Genomic DNA, 22,985 nt, shown 5'->3' with positions numbered 1-22,985 from the left:
CCTAAGCTTTGGATCTATGTCACTGATTTTCTGGACTTCGTTTCTGGAAGTTATTCTGGAGGATCAAGCCTATCTTCGTTCTGAGGATTCCTGTCTTGTCATTTGCCTTTGTTTTGGATTTGCATCAAGATGGCAGCTTCCTGTTCTCACCGTCTCCTGAGCCAAGCCACAAGCGTACCCTGTCCACCCTCCAACGTAAACCACCGCACATCGAACCTGTTTCTTTGTACCGAGCTCACACAGAACAGCACCGATTGAACTCTCTACAGATATCCCTGCTTAAGACCTGGATCCTGAATCTCATTCCTCTCAATACTCTCAATCCCCTGGCGACCTGACCGCCATAACCCAGTAAGCCGATCAGATTCATGATAATTATTTGTTCCTAGTTTCGTCTTACCTTCCGTTACCCGTACTCATCCATTCTCTTTACTTCTCTCCCTACAGTGAGATTTTCGTCTGTTGCGTTCCTGATTTACTTCCTCCTCCTGAGTGTTCTCTGTATGTGGGTCAGAGCTATTTCGAATATAATGACAAAAATGAGCTTCCTCCGTAAGGTGGCCGGGCACTCCCTTAGAGATAGGGTGAGGAGCTCGGCCATCCGGGAGGAGCTCGGAGTAGAGCCGCTGCTCCTCCACATCGAGAGGAGCCAGTTGAGGTGGCTCGGGCATCTATACCGGATGCCTCCTGGACGCCTTCCTCGGGAGGTGTTCCAGGCACGTCCCACCAGGAGAAGGCCCAGGGGACGGACCAGGACACGCTGGAGGGACTATGTCTCTCGGCTGGCCTGGGAACGCCTTGGGCTCCCCCTGGAGGAACTGGAGGAGGTGTCTGGAGAGAGGGACGTCTGGGCGTCTCTGCTGAGTCTGCTGCCCCCGCGACCCGGTCCCGGATAAGCGGAAGACAACGAACGAACAAACTTAGAGTGGCTTAGTTTATCCTGAGCTATCTCTGTAGTTTTGCTGACCACCTTTCCTCACTCTGCTACATTCTCCACACAGCAGAACTTGCTGAGCCGCATAAAGTTCCTCCTAACGCAAAAAGAGAGCATCCATAAACTACAGTTAATACGGAAAAAGAGACGATGACTCTGTGCAAGAACAATGCTATGTACAGTGTGTTTATTTCCATATGTTTTCTATCTGCAAGTGAAACAGAAACGAGTAGCTATATAACATACATTTAGTAAGTTTTAGTAAACATATAAATGATGTTTATACGGTACGTTCTTTGTCTTCACCGCCGTACTTGTTACTTCTATTGTTTGCAGCTTCAACCCGCCCACATGTGACGTTATGGATCGTGCGGTGAAACCAATTATTCTGTGGTGCCTGAGTTGAACTCTTGAAAGTGCTGACTCTCCTTATGCTGCCGTGGGCAACAGGATAAAGAAAGAGGAGCTGGGAGCAGCGTTTTGTTCAGGGGTTCCAGCTGTGACTTTTCCTTCCTGGGCTGAACTGAAGGTGTAGTTAGGAGTTTTTACTTGTCTCTTTATTTCTGTACAGTTCTAATAGTTTGTAACTAATGAACTTAATAAAATCATATTTTTATATGTTAGTATGTGTAATACACACCTTTTCATTTATGACTGGGAACATATTTGCTGTTATTGATGATTCAGGTTTAAACAATAAAGTTTATATTATAACTTAATTCTCAGCAGGAGGTAGAATGACTGAACAGGTTAAAGTGATGATGGAAAATGAGTGCAAATTAGTCAATAGTTGTTCATAAGTAAAATACAAAAGAGGTATTGTATATTTTCTCTTCATCTTAGCACTAGTGCTGCTTCTTCTTCTTCTGCTGGCGGTACGCAACAAATTCAGAGGTGCATACCGCCACCTACTGTACATCATTGTATAACTACAACCACTATATTCTATGTTTTAGTTTTGTATTTTATAAAAATAAGAACAATGCTTTATTTATAATACTCTTGATTTCCTCTCTATCTCCCCTCTGTTCCAAATATTCCTTTTAGACTGAATTATCTCCTATTACCTTTTTCCGTCAGCCAATCCCGGCGCTACGTTTACTGGCGGTGAGGAGTGTGACGGCGCATGCGCAACACGAATCGATTAACTCTGTGCTCCAATAACCAGCCTGAGATCACGTGACACCAAGTCGCTGATGTAAATTCATATTCTCATAGAAAATAAATCGTATTCACAAACTGTTATAGCATATTGTATTCATAAAGAATAAACCACAACTGTAAACCTGAACTTTGTGTTTGTAATTTCTTGAAGCTGTAACATTTTATTTTGTATTTTTATAGAGAAAATATACAATACCTCTTTTGGATTTTACTTATGCACAACTATTGACTAATATGCACACATTTCCATCTTTACACACACATTGTTTTTGACAGCGTTCTTACTCCATACTCTTGCTCTAATTATGACCCCCCATGAGGATGGAATAATAGATATTCATGTTTAATATATTTATTGTTTTTGGTTTGAAGAACTTACTGAGTCTGAATCAGGACTGTGAAGCTGACAAATCAGAGATGAGCTGTGGTGAATTTAGACCCATATACAGGTCCTTCTCAAAATATTAGCATATTGTGATAAAGTTCATTATTTTCCATAATGTCATGATGAAAATTTAACATTCATATATTTTAGATTCATTGCACACTAACTGAAATATTTCAGGTCTTTTATTGTCTTAATACGGATGATTTTGGCATACAGCTCATGAAAACCCAAAATTCCTATCTCACAAAATTAGCATATTATTAAAAGGGTCTCTAAACGAGCTATGAACCTAATCATCTGAATCAACGAGTTAACTCTAAACACCTGCAAAAGATTCCTGAGGCCTTTAAAACTCCCAGCCTGGTTCATCACTCAAAACCCCAATCATGGGTAAGACTGCTGACCTGACTGCTGTCCAGAAGACCACTATTGACACCCTCAAGCAAGAGGGTAAGACACAGAAAGAAATTTCTGAACGAATAGGCTGTTCCCAGAGTGCTGTATCAAGGCACCTCAGTGGGAAGTCTGTGGGAAGGAAAAAGTGTGGCAGAAAACGCTGCACAACGAGAAGAGGTGACCGGACCCTGAGGAAGATTGTGGAGAAGGGCCGATTCCAGACCTTGGGGGACCTGCGGAAGCAGTGGACTGAGTCTGGAGTAGAAACATCCAGAGCCACCGTGCACAGAAGTGTGCAGGAAATGGGCTACAGGTGCCGCATTCCCCAGGTCAAGCCACTTTTGAACCAGAAACAGCGGCAGAAGCGCCTGACCTGGGCTACAGAGAAGCAGCACTGGACTGTTGCTCAGTGGTCCAAAGTACTTTTTTCAGATGAAAGCAAATTCTGCATGTTATTCGGAAATCAAGGTGCCAGAGTCTGGAGGAAGACTGGGGAGAAGGAAATGCCAAAATGCCAGAAGTCCAGTATCAAGTACCCACAGTCAGTGATGGTCTGGGGTGCCGTGTCAGCTGCTGGTGTTGGTCCACTGTGTTTTATCAAGGGCAGGGTCAATGCAGCTAGCTATCAGGAGATTTTGGAGCACTTCATGCTTCCATCTGCTGAAAAGCTTTATGGAGATGAAGATTTCATTTTTCAGCACGACCTGGCACCTGCTCACAGTGCCAAAACCACTGGTAAATGGTTTAGTGACCATGGTATCACTGTGCTCAATTGGCCTGCCAACTCTCCTGACCTGAACCCCATAGAGAATCTGTGGGATATTGTGAAGAGAACGTTGAGAGACTCAAGACCCGACACTCTGGATGAGCTAAAGGCCGCTATCGAAGCATCCTGGGCCTCCATAAGACCTCAGCAGTGCCACAGGCTGATTGCCTCCATGCCACGCCGCATTGAAGCAGTCATTTCTGCAAAAGGATTCCCGACCAAGTATTGAGTGCATAACTGTACATGATTATTTGAAGGTTGACGTTTTTTGTATTAAAAACACTTTTCTTTTATTGGTCGGATGAAATATGCTAACTTTGTGAGATAGGAATTTTGGGTTTTCATGAGCTGTATGCCACAATCATCCGTATTAAGACAATAAAAGACCTGAAATATTTCAGTTAGTGTGCAATGAATCTAAAATATATGAATGTTAAATTTTCATCATGACATTATGGAAAATAATGAACTTTATCACAATATGCTAATATTTTGAGAAGGACCTGTATAGGAGGTTTTAACTGTCTTTAAAGGGGACATCTGATGCTTTTAAATCCTTTTCATCTTAAATCATTCAGTTGTGGTCTATATAAAGTGGAGCTTTGATGCTTAGGTCTGAACTTCTTGTTTTACCTGTTCTGAGGTGCTGAGAGCAACTCGTTTTGGTGCCGTCTCTTTAAACGCTATAGAGACACTTCACACCCCGCCCTGCTACAGGTCAAGGAGCGCTGCACTTTAACCCATTGCTGTAGTTTGATAATAATAATCTAGCGCCACAGAAACAATAAAGCAAAGAATCTACAAGCAGCAGCACAGTAAAACTCTTAGAGTATGAAGAGCTCCTGGGTAGAACCTGCTGTATGATGAACCAACCAGACTGGGTCCAACAAACTGGTTTTACACGATGCAAACAGAGGCAGCTGGTCTGTCAGACTGTTTTAACCAGTATTTTCCAGCCTCTATGCACGTCATATGCTGTCATAAAACAATGCAAACAAGCTCCTGTCATCAGATAACCTGTGGGCAGGTCTACTGTAGGCTGGATCTTTCTAACTTCAGATTACTGGTTTCACTCTTTGACTGTCAGCTGGGAGCTTCCTCTAACAAAGGTTAGTTTTATTTCTCTATTTTCTGACGACACGGAACAAAAAACTAGATTTATTTCATATTTAGTCTTTGATTATAGTGATTAAATCAGTATATTTAACATTTAATATTTGCATTTTAGCAACTAGTCACTAAACTTTCTTTTCTTTTTCATTTAACCCTGAGGTAGTTATAGTATAGGCCCATAATTATTCATACCCCTGGTAGATTTAGGTTTAAAGTAATATTTTATTTCTACCAACATGTTTCTTCTGACTGGAAGTCAGGTTAACATTTTAGACCCAAACTGAATCCTGATTTGAGTCTGATAGAAAATCTGTGGAGGAAGCTAAAGATTAGGGTGATGGCAAAGAGAGGGTGTGAATAATTTAAGGTCTATCTGTATTTACTTTAACAATAACTCAGACCATAAATCCTGAAGTGTTTACCAGGTTTAATGTTGGTTTGCTGCTCCAGACTTCCTCTTTCTGATGGAAATAAGTTTCATTGTGATGTTGCATGAACAGATTACAGAGTTAGGAGCAGATTTATTATTAGTTTTCAGGATAAAATGTTTCAGATTAAACCTGTTTAAACAGATCTAATGGAGATAAATTCAGTTAGTCAGGTGACCTCTGTAGAAGTCACGTGATTTCCATGAAGAGCAGACTGACACATGCGCAGTGTCGTCTGCAGATATTTGGACGTTGGTCGTCTTCTTGTTCTTATTGAAGGCTTTTAAAGGAGGTAGATGTTGGACCAGGTACCAGTTTGTTGGTTGGTTCAGATGTTGGTCACTGTGGTTAGTTAGAAACTGATGGTAGGTTAGTTTTTAACGGCCGTTTTTAATGTTGTCTTTCAGCTCCTCCTTCTTCCGTGAAGCCGTCGCAGCGAGACCTCGATTCAACCCTGAGTTTCTCTCGACTAGAAATAGTTAGTCGGCCTAAACTAGAGTCAGAGTTCCTCTCTAACCCTAAAGTAGATCTAACAGAGTTTATTACTAAAGTTAAACTCTGATCTTTGTTGAGTATTACACTAAACTCAGGGTTAAACTCATTGAGGAATTTCAATGAGGAAATGGCTGCTTTTTTACCTGCGTCACTCATCAGGACTCTGCTGTTTCTCAGCTGCTTCCTGCTTGTTTCTGCTGGTAAGTTTAATCTTTGATAATAAGAAGAATAATGTTTTTTTTTCATGTGAGATGAGATTTAAAAATATTTCCTGTTCCTGTTAATTTTGGAGAGAAATTGTTTTAAGTTTGTTCAGGTCTCACATATAATTTAAATCAACTGTGCTTCATTATCTGAAAACTTTGTGTTATTCTCTATTCTAATGTATTTTGGTTCTGTTCCCTGTTTGGACCAGTTACCTCTTATAAACTGGGACAGATTAGGACCCCATTAACCCACAGTAACTCTGAGTCTCTGTTAGATGATATTTATTGGATTCATTAAACCACATTTCCTCACAGTAGAGACTATGAGTAGAAAATAGTGAATCCTAAACGTCTCCTTGGTTAAAACCAACACATGGTCCATATGAGGCGTCCTGCAGTAAATAATCAACTAAAACTGAGAATGAGACAAAGTGACCAGCAGGCGTGTGAAGGTCCAACCAGCTGCTCTGCTGTAGTTCCTAGTAAACATGGACCCATATGAGATTCTCATGGTGGGATAACCTTCAATAAATATACCATGGTTCTACCGGACCGTGATATTAACACTAACAATGTTTAACATGATCTGAAAACTTTAACTTCAATCATCTGTTCTTGGTTTTCACTGTAGATTAAATCTGATGTTGATCAGCTGATAATTATCTGAAACTTTATATCAGAGAAGAACCAATCAATCAATCAGCCAGAGATGAAGCTGAGAGGTTTTACTCTTCTCTGGTCTGGGAGAGGTCAAAGGTCAGGTGAGGCCTGGGGGCCATAAAAGGTCAAGATCTGGTTTCAACTATAAATAGACAATAATTATAATGTTTTAATCAACTATTGCAGGGATGTCAAACTCCAGTCCTTGAGGGTCAGTGTCCTGCAACTTTTCTATGTGTCCCTGGTCCAGCACCTGGATCAAAATAGCTGGATTACCTCCACAGTATGCACTCAAGTTCTCCAGAGTCCTGCTAATGACCTAAATATTAGACTCAGGTGTGTTGAAGCAGGGACACATCTAAACGTTTCAGGACACCGGCCCTCGAGGACTGGAGTTAGACTCCTCTGAACTAGAGTCTGTTTCTAAAGCAGCATTAGACAGTAAATTATTAATCTTCTTATTCTGAATGTGCAGCTTTAACATCTCTGCTCTGTGATGTTTCCTCTCCTGCAGGTCAGAAAAACATCACAGCTGAACCTGGAGAAGACGTCATTCTGCCTTGTAGACCAGCTGAGAAGAAAGATGTTCTAGTTGTAGAGTGGATCAGAACTGATCTGGGGTCAGATCAGTTTGTTCTTTTAAACAGATCCAAGCAGTTTGATCCAGAGGGTCAATTTCCATCCTTTAAGAACCGGGTGGATCTGCAGGACGTGAAGAATGGAGACGTGTCTTTGGTTCTGAAGAACGTGACGACTGATGATACAGGAACATATGAGTGTCGAGTCGCTCAGAAAGGAAATGATCGCATGAAGACATCCATTCAGGACACTGACCCCATCAGCATTATTGACCTGATAGTTCAAGGTGAGTCTGTTTGTTTCTGGATCAGAACTTCCAGCAGCTTCCTGGTTCTTGACATGAGAGAAACATCTCAGATCAGATGTTAGATGGACAGAAACACTTCAAGGAATCATAGTTTTCATGTCTGACAGAAACATCTTATAACTGAAATGAAAACTTAACAATATTACAGTTTAATTAAAAAAATGAAACCGAACTGTAGAACATCATCTAACTGCTTCATACATTCAAGAAGCAATAGATGCCATATTATTGATGCTAAAATAATGTATTATTACAGTTATGATAATGTTGTCTAAGACATTCATTTATTATTTAGATTTTAATATATAGAAACATATATAGTGAATAAGATAAATGAGTGATGCTGTAACTGTTTAAAATCACCTGTTTGATGACAATCATTTATCGATCAGTTTATTTCAGATAAAAATACTTAAATAATAAATAAAATGTCCGTCACAATCCACCACTTTACTGGAACATATTAGACCCATAATGTTCTATTTATTGTAATAAAAATCAACTAATAAACATGAAAATAAACACTGAGAGAATCTGTGTTTTCAGCTAATTCAACTAATGGATAAATTCAAACCAATCTGCCCATCTTAGATTAGGTGAGATTAAAACCATCATATCTCAGGTTCTACATGGTCCATCAACATAGAATAAAAACTAGGAGGAAGATTAAAATCTGGACGTCTGAGTGAACTTGGTCCTCCAGGTGACAGAGGTTATTACAGGGCTTTGAAAGCATCATGTGATCTGATCTCCACCAGCATGAAGATTGACTCCTTGGTTACAGTAAACAAGTTTTGTTGCTTGTTGCTCTTCTTCTATTTATCTTCTAATGCTGGGAGTCTGACAAGCTAATATTAGCTGGTTAATTAGACAGGTTGTTGGCTCGGTCAGCTACCTCCCACTGTTCTGTTTAACACACCTGTAGATCTAACCTCTAGAACCAGAACCAGGACTTTCCAAAGGTTCTGTCTCGTTAACAACAGAAACATGTAGGGCATTAGAACAGGTAAAAGAGGAGAATGCAGACAGACTCTGATCTCTCCAGAACTTTCCTCCATAAAAAGTAAAAAATATGGTGCAGTGAAACTACTTCTCAAAGTACATTTTCTTTCCAAACGTTACTCCAGAAAATGTAACTAGTTAGTACCCACCTCTGGTCATCATCTAACTGACAAATCAAACTAACATCTGGTTCTGTTCTGCAGGAAAGAAGGATGAACTAAAAGAAGATGGAGGAAAAGAGGACAGACAACAGGAGGATGGAGGAGAGAAGAATGGAAGGAACAGGACTGGACTGATAGCTGGTCTCTCTGTTCTTGGTATTATTATTGTTGTTGTTGTGGTTCTGGTTCTACGTAGAAGGTAGAGACCTTCATCACCAGAACCTAACCCACCTCCAGCAACAGAAGCTGAACTCGAGCAAATTACAACAGAACTATAAAAGTGTGATAATTCATGACAACCTGAGAGATGATTTCAACACATCAACATGAAGGATAAAACTGATTTCTGCCTGATTGTGTTTCTCTGTTCCAGTCAGATTCCTTCAGTTCAGACTCAGTACTGACTCCAGTATTACCAGAACCTTGGATACACTCAGATTCACTGTGAAACATTTCTTCTAAACCTTCTATTTTATCAGGTTTTTTTTTTGCCTTCATCAATATTTAAACCGGAGCAGAATTTGATGAACAATAAAGTTTGCAGTTCTCAGACAAAGAAATGATCATTTATGTTTACTATAAGATGAGTGAAGGTCAGTCAGACAGTCGTCAGTCTTAATATTTCATCTAAATTGATGTAAATCATCTGGAACAGAACCTGAAATGCTGATCAAACCCAGAACTGAACAACGGTTCTTTAACTCTGGTCAGAACTTTGCTGCTGCTCTATGATCCAGCTGACTGATCAACAGAACACATCTCATTATCACTTTATTCATTTACGTTCAGTCATTTGTTATAATAAACCAGGACAGATTGCTTCAGATTGTGATTATTCTGGTTTAACAATGTGCAGAATTTACTGGTCAGTTTCATCATATTTATGATGTCATAGAAACTGAACAAATAGACGTAACATTAGATCTCAAAGTGAATCGTCTCAGGCTGCTGTTTACTTAGACGACAGAGAACTACAACATCTCTCAGTGTATGTATGTATGCTGACGACACACAGATCTGAAATCAAGCAGACATCTGCAGCTCTTCTGCTGCTGCTGTCTTTTAGTTTTTATGATTCTCAGATCTGGAAGAAACTGCATGAAAACCTGAGATGAACAGAAACTGTTGGTTCCTTTAAATAGTGACTGAAAATATTTTTGCTCTTGATTAAAGAGAATAAAATATTCATCTGATCACAGATTAAGTGTTTAAAAAACATTTAAATCGCCTGATCCATGAAGGATGTTATTAAATAAACGTTCCTTTCCTAATAATTTCAAGTTGCAAAGTTGTCCATGTTGTTTCTTTGTAAACATAATCTGCTTGTAATAAAATGGATTAAGTCTCAAAATAATCTAAAGTGTTCTTTCACTTAAATAGTGTCTTTGGCTGTGACTATATATCTATATAGTACAGTATACAGTATATATATATATATATGGACGCTCAGCTGTCCACTGGGATTTCCTTTTTATATAAAGAGGTTTGATTTGGTAAAACGACAAAAATAAAATGGACAAAACAGGTGGAGAGAACCAAACCAGACAGAGGAGCAGAACCTGCTGGTGGCAGAGCTGGTGGAGCAGAAGAGAGGAGTTGTGAAGGGTAGGTTTGGTTCTGGGATCATGGTGGAAACAGAGAAGGCAAGTTTAATGGTATAATACATTTCAGCAACAAGACGATTCAAAGTGCTTTATATAAGACAAAAAGAGCTCTGCAGTGACAAAAACCATGAAGTAAATGGCAGTGAAATGATAAAAGAAAGTAAAGTTGGACTACAGAATAGAATGAATGAATTTTAATATTTTAGTGTTGGAAAATCTAATGTTTTAACCCATTCATTGATGCACTCATTGACTTATAGGAGCTCATTCCCAGCAGATCAATGCGTCGTTCCTCTGCTTTCAGCACCAGCCTGGAATGTGAGCAGCTCTGGTTCCTGCTGCATTCAGAAGCTACAGAGGAGATAGCAGCACCAGAGAAACTTCTCCACAGACGGGGAGCGGTGGAGATGATCATTTAGGCTGAGGCTGCTGACATCATCATGAACAATACAGGACTATTTAATGTTCTCCTAGGGGGATGATAAAGTTAATCTTATCTCTATATTAATAATTTACTCGACTGTTTAGATCCCATGGAGCCAGTAGCGTTTTATTATTTCACTGTTGTTCATTGGGGGAGAAGATCTCTCCTTTTTCTCCATCTTTCCTCCATCTTCTCTGCTTCAGACACTCTTAGACTCACTAATAATCCTCCTCACTGCTCTGAACATCTCCTCATGTTAGCAGCTCTCTGAAGGCCTCAGATGCTTCGTGAATAACTTTTATCTTACTGAGGGAATTCATTTATTTAGTTTGGTGAACTTTGATTGAATACTTTTCACATTTATCTTTGAAGTACTTTTATGAACTATTAACAGAATTGTCATCTTGTCTTAAAGTTGCATTTGGGTGGTTGCTATGCAGACTGAGCAGGAACTTGTGTTTGGAGGAGTTCTGGAAGCAGTCTGTTTGAACCCAGCTAATCTCCGTGTCCTTGGATGCCAGATGTGGACATGTGGGCTGATCAGTATCTGGACAGAACCAGTTTTATTCAGTAGGACGTGTATTTGTGAAACTGTGTGTAGCCAGACCCACGATGATGTAACATGAGTGTTTATCCTTCCTTTAATGAAAGGTTGTGACACAGAGCAGCTCCTCTAAGAGAATGAACTGTTTCTACCTGGCAGCCAAAGATAACTTTGACTCACTTGTGTCTTCATTCATACCTTCTCTGAGTTTATCAGTGTGTCTAACTCTGACATTAAGTAAAAGTACCTTCTGAGAGTTATTAGCATAAACAAAGTCAAATATAGGACAAAGTCTTTTTTAAAGTCAGGAAGTTCACTACACAACAATACTGTGTGTTACATTAAACAAGTTAAACAAAGACCTTTGGTGGTTTAGATTTTTCTGTGCATTAATTTCCATGTTTCCTCTTTAAATTGAAAATCTAAACAGCATCACTGCATTGTTATCAACCCTACAGAAATAAATCACATGGTCCCTTTGGATAGGAACCCATTTTGTTTTTAATGAATTGGACTTTTAGTTGCTATATTTCTGCAGCTTCACACTTTGTTACCAAATGCCTGGTTTTATGAAACTCTTTCCACTTTCTCTATGGAAACATGAAAGAGTTTCTAAAGACTTGGGTTACTTTTACCAGTTTAACTAAGAATAAATACCGCTTACAACTAAAATACTGCCAGAAGCAACAAAACAAATATTAAAATAAAGAACATACATTTGCTTCACCATTAGACCTCTACACCAGGCTGGTAATTATTGTAACTCTTTTGGCACAGAGATCAATGCTCAGGACTTTGTTAACAGAAGAGGGTGCAGATTCATGGCAGGATACCAGAAAATGTTTTTTAAAGCTGCAGATAAAATACTAAATGTTTTAGTTACAAAGTGAAGGGGAAGAAAGAAAAAGTCCAACCAAGGGTTTATTGTTCTTATACCTCTAGAACCTGAAAACATCTTCACCTGCCTCCTCTCATGTACCTTTGGATTTACTGAAGATGTTTACTTCTCCACAGCAACGCTGAAACCGATGATAGAAGATCATCAGAAGTATTTGTCTGTCTACTTCTACAGGTACATGAACTTTGAGGACATCATATTCTTAATCTATGAGGACCGGTTTGTTGAAGGACCCACTGTTGCCACCAGCAGCAACTTGAACTATTCTGGAGACATCTTCCAAGGTTTAGGAGAGTGCTCATAGTTGGATGAGAAAACCAGAAGTGCAGCCTCGGCTTTAATTCATCCTAAAGGTGATCAAGAAGGTTGAGGTCAGGACTCATTGATCTAGTGGTGGGACCCAATACTTCTGGTGATTTAGTGTATGTATGGAAACAGTACTAAGAAACATAAGCCCTGAAAATAACTGCTTGAACATGAGAAAAATCATAGCTCTTACAATAATTTTAATAAATATATGGTATTTATTCTTTCTGATCCTGGTTTGGGCCACGGCTGTAAGAAATCACTTTATTATAACCTCTGATCACAATAAAGCGATTCTGACCGTAATAGAGATCGTGTGTTGGAGTCATATAACCAAATTTCAGCAGATATTGAGCAAAATATCAAATATTATTTTAAATCATGAGTTCAAACAGATAACTCACATATGAATACTTAAGAATAATTGTAACAAACATGTAGGTTTAAACTAGGCACCTAGGCTCCAGATTAATGGGTAATTTTCATACCAGGAATAGTTGTAGGAGTCGTAGTATTGATTTAACTGGGAGTGTGAAAGAGAGAGAGAGAGAGAGGTCCACTTCAGGTGCTCTTCAACCCATCTGCTCTGTATGATTTCCTCTCCTGCAGGTCGTATCAATGTAAAAGTTGAACCTGGACAGAACATCATTCAGCCATGTGGAGCTCCTACCTCATAGTTGTGGACTGGAGCAGAGCTGATCTGGGAGAAGAATTTGTTCTTGTGTAACATAATGATCAGTTGGATCCAAAAAACCAGCATCCATCTTTTAGGAACCGAGTGGTTCTGCAGGACAAACAGATGAAGGATGGAGACGTGTCTTTGGTTCTGAAGAATGTAACGACTGATGACTGAGGAACATACGAGTGTCGCGTCGCTCAGAGAGGAAATAACTGAAAGAAAAGAGCTGTGTTGGATTTTGATCCCATCTGCACCATCCAGCTGGATGTAGCTCCTCCTCCAGGTGAGTCTGTTTGTTTCTGGATCAGAACTTCCAACAGCTTCCTGATTCTTCATGGTAGAGTGAAACATCTCAGAGATAATCAACCTTTATCTGGGAGAGATCGACTTTATTGATCTCACATTGGAGAAATGACTTGTTACAGCAGCTCACAGTAGTACAGCAATGAAACAGACAAGAGTTCAATCATAAGACAAACAGTCTAGATACTAAAGAGGGGTCAGTTGGGCATCACCTTCTAGTGAGATGAGACACCTACAGCAATCAATTTTACTCCACTGAAAAAACCAGAGTGTTTTATTTCTAGGTTGATGATCATTTATAAGGTCATCAGGAATTTAATTCAGTGGGTAAGACCTACATTTTACAGCCTCTTCCTTCTCAAGGTGGATGAAGCAAGGCCACAACTTCCTTCTCAGTGCAGGCCTTTACTTTAACCTGCCATCCCTGTCTTGTATGTTCCTGATTTAACAGGATTTTTCCTGTTGTGCTTTTGAAAGCTACTTATGATAACGTATCCTAACATACTCTGTCAATTTATGATTTAGGTTCTAAACACATTGGATTACACTGATTAAACTGATTTAATGTATAAAAATTAAAAAATAATCAGTTTTTTGCACCATTTTTAAAAAGAGGCTCATTAAAGTGACCAAGACTATGTGAATATGTTTAAAATCTGCCTTAAATAAATGTCTAAATTTGTTCAATTCATTCGCACGGTAATTCTTCCATCTACTGGTTGTGTTAAAGTATGGCAGCAAATATTTAATCTGAGGTTGCAACATTAGTTTTTTAGTTTGTTTTTTTGGACATTTCAGATTATAATCTTGGTGATTAAAGATAATTTAGCTTAATCTCAGTAATTTTCACCAAGCATGTCTATGTAGGCCCAAAGATAACTGAAAAATGCTATTAATCAACGTTTAGTCAACCAGCCTCAGTGTTGGTGACAATAAAGCAAATTCCACACAGAAATGAGATAATTGTAAAATAATGCAGAACAACTACTAAAGTATCTAATATTAAAAGAACAATGAGAGGCGTAAAGAAGGACTAGTCAATCATACATCAACGGTGCAACAAGAACTTTAATGATTGACCAGTTTCTATATTTTATAAATGGTAGTTCTGTTTGGAGATGTGTTCAACCTCTGTGTGTCAGTCTAACATTCTCACATGCATCTAATGTACAACTGTTTCTGGAGAGTGATGCTGCCGCTGCTTTGTGTCTTCTACTTAACAATCCATGGCGCTGATTTTCATTCTCATATCAAGGAAGGAAGCGGTGTTGTAGAAAACAGATTGTGCCTGTGGGAATCCACCACCAGTTGATGGAGGAGTCTATAGTGGAGAAGGTGAAGAGGACCAGTGCCAGCAGAGTTCCCTGCAGGATCTGTACTGCAGACTGACCTACCAGACACACAGTCCAGCATCCTCTACAATGGTTGGAGGTCCCATCCTGACTGACTCAGAAGTCACAGCAGGATGGTGTTAAAAGCCCTGGAAAAATCAATACCAGGAGAGGAAGATGATGATGATGATGATGATCATGATTAAGCCAGTGCAGAGAAGGATAATGATGCATGCAGTCCTGAAGGAATCTTTAATGACAGTTTCTCTTGACTTGTGGCAGCGATTAGAGAGACTCTGGAGGTGGAAGCAGTGAGGCAGAATCTGAGGGTAACTAAGTGGAAGTCTCTGGATGTGCTGGTGGAACAGGGGAACCTTGAGATGGTGTTGAGGGTGTGCACACCTTAAAGAGGATCCGGTGTTTGAGGTGATGTTGCAGCTCAGCTGGTGACTCTGGGACTGATGCAGCCGCTTTAGGCAATGTGAATGTTGAAGTTGCTTCTGCAGATAACTTTAGTGCTGCTGCTGACATGGAACAATTAAATGCTGCTTGCTGGAGGGTGCAGATGGTGGCCCTGGAGATGCAGCAGGTGGCACACAGGTTCTGGGTTTGGGGCCAACAGAGCTCACTGTGGACTGCAGTGAAAAGCAGGCAAAGAATGAGGCCTGGTGAGAGGTAGAAGTAAAGACGTCTCACTCAAGTTATGGTGAGAAGTAACCATTGTGTCAGCGTCCTCTATGCTGAGTTGGAGGCCGACTCAGGAGGAATGGACATAAGGAGCGACAAGTTTACTGGATAACGCCACAGCAGTGAGGAGCATCATCTTTTTTCTGCATGGATGATAATGTAGGACCCCACTGTGCTGATCGGTACCAACTGAGACAGAACCTTAATTAGACAGAACCTTAATACGACACTTCATAATTATTCAGCACAAAGCTATGCTAAAAAATACCTGAAATGACCCAAAACTTAAATACAGAGGAAATACATTTAATTCAGAAAATGAACTGACTCCAAATATAACAAAAAACTTTGGGTGATTTTCCCTTCAGTCCTTCATGTTCGGTCCATAATAACTTTGTTCAAGGAAAATTATTCATTTTAACCATATTTCACCTTAACAAAAACGTAAAGTTTTTCATACTTTACTGAAAAATCACTGCTTTAAATGTCAAAATAACAGAATATCTTGTCTAACCAGGATTCAAAGCGAGATATCAGCTAGTGGACAAAACCTTTCAGATAAAGTTAATTACCTAATATAGAGAATAAATCAATAAGAAACAGATATTCAGATTACATGGGTTCCAGCACATGAGGTTGACGGTAATGAACAAATAGAAGAATGACGAAGTAATTATTACAAATAACATTAATGAAATATGGCAGGAAAGATGGAAGACGGAGGAGAAAGGAAAGTTAGGGTTAATTAACCCTAAGAGGAAGAAGAAGTCAACATGATACATAAATGTCAAACTTTTCTGGCGTTAAGGACCCTGTGTGTGCAGGTGTGACCCGGTCCGGTGACAGTAGCAGGTGGGGGAGATTGACTGGGCCGCTACACCTGCTAAACGGTAAAGCAGGTGTCCTAAGGTGACCTCAGGGAGGACAGAAACCTCCTGTGGAGCAGAAGGAAGATTTGTGAAATCTTTATTATGAAATCTCTGTTTCTGGCATGTTTTTTGTTATAGTTTAAAATCTTAAAACCCAACAATTTATTACTTGCTTTAAATGTGTTGAACACAAAGAACAGAATTTAAAGAAGACTCAAAACAGACTAAAACACCATTGTTGTTAGCAGACGTCTATGACTTTCTATTTATTGTGGGGTTGAATTATCAGATCATAAAAGTACTTTTTACCAATGCTAAATATTAATGTTTATAAACAGTCTATTTAGATCAAGAGTTTTGATCGACTACTTTTCAAGTATCAGTTGACATTTTACTTTATATTTCTCAGGGGTGGAAAAACCTTTTTCTGATTTTCTCTTCTAAATCAAATTCATACATGAAAATTATAACTTAAAGTCAGACAGACATGTTTACTCCAGACATATTTCCACCATTTTATATTACCATACAGGATTAATATTCTTCTCCTCCAATCATTTTACTCTCACCATTCCTTACTGGTTCAGACTGGACACAATGTTAGACTGTAACGCTTTCAGCACTTGGATGTCTGGTGGACGTTCATGTATCTGAAGTAAGTTAGACCTTTCTTTACATCTACCTTTGAGCATTAAGGTGTCAAAGGTTAGTAACTCTATATAAAAGCTGTGATATAATTACAGGTTGTTAAAATGTAATCAGGCTATCTAATTTCTTCACGTCTTTTTAGATTATGACATTTTTCAAGAATTTAACAACTTTTTATAGGGTCCCATTTTTGTCACTGTCTAATTATCCTAATTATGTTTAATTGAAGCATATTAAGTGGATTTATGACATTAAGTTTAAACTCCTCCATGCAGCTCCGCTCCAACCAATCAACATCCAGTCCGCATCCCTTCTGGACCAATCATCCTCCAAGGCGTCGCTTTTAAAGAGCTTTATCCATGGATTCTACCGCTCTTCAGCTGAGCTTTGACCCACCTCCACCACATCTCCACCATCCTGCTCCAAACTCCTTCCGGTTCCCTCACCTCCTCTGGCCTCCACTCCACCACCAGTCTCTACATCTCTTTTACTGCATGTCTTCCTTTTCTCTTTCTGCCTTATTTCCTGCTAAGCTACTATTGAATAAAAGCCACTAGTACCACAAAAAGAAAGCAGTTTTTCCTAAGGTCAGGAGGTCATGTCAACACACAGCTGGTCGCTCTGAGCAGGAGGAGGTGATGAGAAGCAGGGGCTGAAATTATGGGTTTACTGGGTTTAATCCTCTCCTAATTTTAAAAGAAGTCTCAGTTGATCAGGATCAGAACCTACTTGTTCTCCGATGCTCCTCCTCCTCCTCCTGTTTCACTTTGATGTCACAGAACCAGTCAGAAATCCTGAGTTATGGTGATAAACTGTTTAACTTTTCATTTTGGGTCCATCTGTGCTAAAACCCAGGGATCGGTTCTGTCTGAAGCTCAGTGTGGATGTTTGCTTTGGACTGATTCCAGATCAGATAGAACCATCTTCAACGTGTCTGTTTCTGATCAAACTGGTTTCAGGTTCAGTTCTCTGGGAAGCTACAAGCAGCAGCCTGGGACTAAAAACCGGTCCTGGACTCTCTCCAAGCCCGGCCCACCACCTGGATGTGTACCATCATGTTCTGACTCTGTAGTCCTGATATCTGCTCATCTTACATTATTAAACATGTTGATGCCTGTAAGAAAGAAGCTTCTGCACAACCCTCAGCATGTTGCTCCTCTCCTTCATTCACCTTCTGAAAGGTCCAGTTTCATCTGTTCTGGTCCAAGAGAAACAACAATAAATCCAGTCTGATGTTCTCCACACGGTGGACCTCATTCATCACTGGACAATCATTTTACACTCATTTCAAACTACAGTAAAACACTGAAAACCCAGTTCCTTGGTCCTTAAAGGAGGCATCTAGCCTCCCCTTCAAGATCATTTTCACTGCTTGAACAGAGCTTGGAGTTAGCAGAGTCCCACAATGTAGATAATAAAGACAAAGGCTGGAAGCGCTTGAGGTACCATTAAAGTGATAGATGTCAGTGGGTTTGTTTCTCATCTTTTCTTGAATTTCTTTAGATATAAACATTTTGTGGCTTGAGATCTTTAGACTACTTCCTGTTGTCAGACAGGTTCTACCTGAGTGATTCATTGATTCTACAAACCAGGCAGTAATTAGGACCAGGTGAAGCTCCTGGAATTGATTAAAATATGTGTTCAACAGCTGATGATTCAGTAATATTTTCACATGACGTCTTTATTTCCCTTAATAAATAAAATTCTGATTTAAAAACAGTTTTTTTGTGTTTATTTAGGTTATCTTTGTCTGATGGTAACATAAATCTGATGATCTGTGAGACAATAAAGCAAAGAATCTACAAGCAGCAGCACTGTAAAACTCTTAGAGTATGAAGAGCTCCTGGGTAGGTTGTTGGTTGAACCCGGAAAAGGATTGGTTGGAGGCAGGATCTTGGCGCGAAACTTCGATCTGAAAACGTTGGTCTACTTAGAACCCCACAGTGGTAGAAATTATTTACTTTTGGAAGTGGCAGTAAAAGGCATAAACTGGTATGTGAATGGTTCAGAATGGATACACAGGAGGATAATATGGACTTTGATGAATGGACGCCAGTAAGTAGAGGGAGAGGATGAGGAAGAGGTAAAGCAGAAGAAGGGAAATTGTTAGACAGCCAAAGGAGTAAAAGAGAGCTGGAAGAAAACAGTTCTGAAGAAGAGAGAGTAGTTAGGAGGAAAATCGGAAGGGAAGAATGTAAAATAATATTAAAGATAAAAAATGAAGAAGAAAAAGAGAACCTGAGTCCTATTTCACTTTCTAGAGAAATTAAAAAAAAGATAGGAGATGTTGAAATGGTGAAGGTCTTGAGAGATGGAAATATACTGGTGTTGTGTAAAACCGAAGAACAAAGAAGAAAGGCTTTACAAGTTGAAAACATTTGCAAGAAAACAGTGACAGAGAAGAAGATTATAGGAGAAGATAAAATCATTCGGGGGGTAATTTATGGCATTCCTATGGAGGAAGATATAGACAAGTTAAAAAAAAGCATTGTTGGTGCAAAGATAAAAAATCTCAAAAGACTGACAAAAAATGTAAATGGTGAAAGAGTAGGAAGCCTATCAATTTTAATAGATTTTGAAGAAAAGGTGTTGCCACAAAATGTTAAAATAGGATATCTGAGTTTTCCTGTGAGGCCTTTCATTCCTCCACCACTAAGATGTTTTAAATGTCAGAGATATGGTCATATAGCAGCTGTCTGTAAAGGAAAACAAAGATGTCCAAAGTGTGGAGAAAATCACAGAATTGAAGATTGTGGGGAAGAAGTGCAGGAAAAATGTTGCAATTGTGGAGGGCAACATAGAGTTACATTCAGGGGATGTGAGGTAAGGAAGAAAGCAAAAGAAATCCAACAAATTAAAATGACTAAAAACATAAGCTATGCCGAAGCAGTCAAAAATGTACAGAAAGAAAGATCAAGGGATGAAGGTCAAATTAGGATTCAAGATTATCAACAAAGGAAAGTAGAATCAGAGGAAAATGTTACAATGTCTGTGGAAAAACTGATATTATTCATAGCTTATGTCATTAACTGCACTGAACAGGCTAAACACAAAACAGAAAAGATTAAAATAATAGTCAGAGGAGCAGAAAAGTTCTTAGGGTTTAAAGAAGGATCTTGGGAAAACATTAATAAAAAGTTGGAAACAGATGGAAGGCAAGGAGGAACCCAGCTGATAGAAATATATGATAATATTACAGTGGAATGCAAGAAGTTTAATCGCTAATGGACAGGAATTTAAAGGGTATATAGATGGAATTGAAGAAAAACCAGAAATTAAATTTATACAGGAGACGTGGTTAAAACCAAACCTAGATTTTGTAGTTAAAGGGTTTAATAGTATCAGAAGGAATAGAATAGAAGGAAGTGGAGGAGGATGTGGAATATTTATAAAAGAAGGGATACAATATCAGATATTAGGAAAAGGCAAAGAGTTAGAATACATAGTAGTTGAAATTTACAATACAAAAGAAAAATGTAAGATAATAAATTTTTATAATCCATGTAAAATATTATTATTCGAGTTGATGGATTCATTAATGGGGTATTTAGAAGGAAAAGTAATCTGGTGTGGAGATTTTAATGCTAACAGCACATTATGGGGAAAATGTAATGATAAAAATGGACAAGTTATTGAAGAAATAATGGAAATGAAAAATTTGGTATGTATAAATGATGGAAGAGGAACAAGAATTAATGTAAAAACAGGTACAGAGTCTGTGATTGATTTAACATTTATATCAAATTGTTTAGCTAATAACTGTGAGTGGGACATTGACAAAGATACAACAGTAGGCAGTGATCATTACCCCATTAAAATCATAACAGGAATATTAATAAATAACAGGAATACAGGGTTATATAAAAGATGGAACTTTAATAAGGCTGAAAAATTTAAATATTTAAGTCAAAAGAAAATGGAAGAAATAGATGAGTCAATTGATATAAATAGTTTAAATATAAATATCTGTAAAAAAATCTTACAGGCTGCAGAAGAATCAATAAAAAAAGGAGGAAGACAGAAAGATAAAAGAAATTGTGCCATGGTGGACAAAATAATGTAGTGAAGTAATAAAATTAAGAAATAAAGCATTTAAAATGTTAAAAAGTAACCCAATTTATCAGAATCTAATTGAGTACAAAATAAAGCAAGTAAAAGTGAGAAAGATCATTAAGAATGCAAAAAGAGAATATTGGAGAAACTTTTGTAATACCGTAGGGAGAGAAACAAAAATAGACCAAATTTGGAAAACAATTAAAAGAATGAATGGTATTAGAAAATAATATGGATATCCTATACAAAATAGATAATACAACTATAAAGAAAGATAAAGAAAAAGCTGAAATATTAGCTAAAACATTTAGTAAAATTCATAGTTCAAATAATATTAGTGAAGAGGGAAAGAAAGGTAGGGAAATCACAAAGATGAAATATAAAGAATTAATGCAAAATAATGTAGATACAAATAAATTAATAAATGAACCATTTACACAAGGAGAATTGAACTTTGTAACCAGGAAAACAAAAATTACATCACCTGGAAAAGATCAAATTTACTATACAATGATAGAACATCTCAATGACAAAGCAAAAGACTAAATATTAAAATTATACAATAAAGTCTGGGAGGAGGGAGAGCTGCCACAGAGCTGGAAGGAAGCAATAATTATTCCAATAGTTAAACCAGGAAAAGATAACACAAAACCAGAAAATTATAGACCGATCGCATTAACATCAAATATTTGTAAAATCATGGAAAAAATGATTAATAATAGATTAACATATTATTTAAATATTAATGGGTATATATCTAGAAATCAAAATGGGTTTAGAAAAGGGAGAAGCACAAATGACTCTGCATTATGTTTAGAATATGAAATTAGGAGAGCACAAATAAACAAAGAAAATGTAGTAGCTGTATTTTATGATATAGAAAAAGCTTATGACATGATGTGGGTTGAAGGATTATTAATTAAATTAAATAAAATGGGTATTACTGGAAAAATGTTTAACTGGATTAAAGATTTCTTATCAAATAGAACAATACATGTAAGAATTGGTCAAGAATTGTCAGGAAAATATATAATAGATAATGGTACTCCTCAAGGAAGTATTATAAGTCCTTTATTGTTTTCTATAATGATAAATGATGTATTTAAAAATATTGGTAAGGAAGTCGGTTGTTCACTATTTGCAGATGATGGAGCTACATGGAAAAGGGGTCGTAATATCAAACTTATTGAAAAGAAAATACAGGATGAGATTATTAGAATAGAACAATGGGCAAATCAATGGGGATTTAAATTCTCAGTGGAAAAAACAAAAGTAATGGTGTTTACATAGAAAAGGAAAAGAGAAAATATAAAACTAAAATTATACAATCAAGTTTTAGAACAAGTAAAAAATATAAAATTTTTAGGTATATGGTTTGATGAAAAAATTATATGGAAAGTACATATAGAAAGAATCATAGATAAATGCAAAAAAATATTAAATATTATGAGATGTATGGCTGGTATTGATTGGGGAGCAGATCGAACATCATTAAAAATAATTTATACAGGATTAATTAGATCAAATATTGATTATGGAAGTATAACTTATGGATCAGCAGCTAACACTCATCTTATAAAATTAGACAATATACAACATCAAGCTTTATGAATCTGTACAGAAGCAATCAGAACCAGTCCAATAGCACCACTTCAAGTAGAGATGGGAGAGATGCCATTAGATCTAAGAAGGAAACAGTTAGCAATAAATTACTGGATAAACTTACAAAGCAATAATCCGGATCATCCTACACGTGATATTTTAAAACCATGCTGGGAAAAAGAAAAAAAAACAAGTTAAGAGTTTTGGTTGGATTATCAATAACATAGCAGAAGAATTTCAAATATATGAAAAAGAAATAAGTTCAATGTTGCCTTTGCCAGTAGTGCCACTTTGGCTATTACCAGAAGCAGTGGTGGATATGGCATTGATGGAAAAGAAAAAGGATACAAAATGTAGATTATATTCAAGTATAATACAAGAATATATAAACAATTACTATCATTATGTCCAGATTTACACAGACGCATCAAAAACAAA

At 37.8% G+C, this 22,985-nt stretch overlaps 1 long non-coding RNA gene across 1 annotated transcript; it reads left to right on the top strand.

Annotated features, from left to right (window-relative positions):
* Positions 1 to 5,401: 5,401 nt before the first annotated feature.
* On the top strand, positions 5,402 to 9,953 carry LOC124880639. Its single transcript, XR_007041396.1, has 4 exons — positions 5,402 to 5,497; positions 5,597 to 6,402; positions 6,522 to 7,415; positions 8,642 to 9,953. It is a non-coding gene; the product is annotated as an uncharacterized LOC124880639 (long non-coding RNA).
* The last annotated feature ends 13,032 nt before the right edge of the window (positions 9,954 to 22,985 follow it).

The sequence above is a fragment of the Girardinichthys multiradiatus genome, chromosome 14, assembly GCF_021462225.1.
Source record: "Girardinichthys multiradiatus isolate DD_20200921_A chromosome 14, DD_fGirMul_XY1, whole genome shotgun sequence".
Classification (NCBI taxonomy): domain Eukaryota; kingdom Metazoa; phylum Chordata; class Actinopteri; order Cyprinodontiformes; family Goodeidae; genus Girardinichthys; species Girardinichthys multiradiatus.
This window is presented reverse-complemented; position numbering and strand designations above follow the sequence as displayed.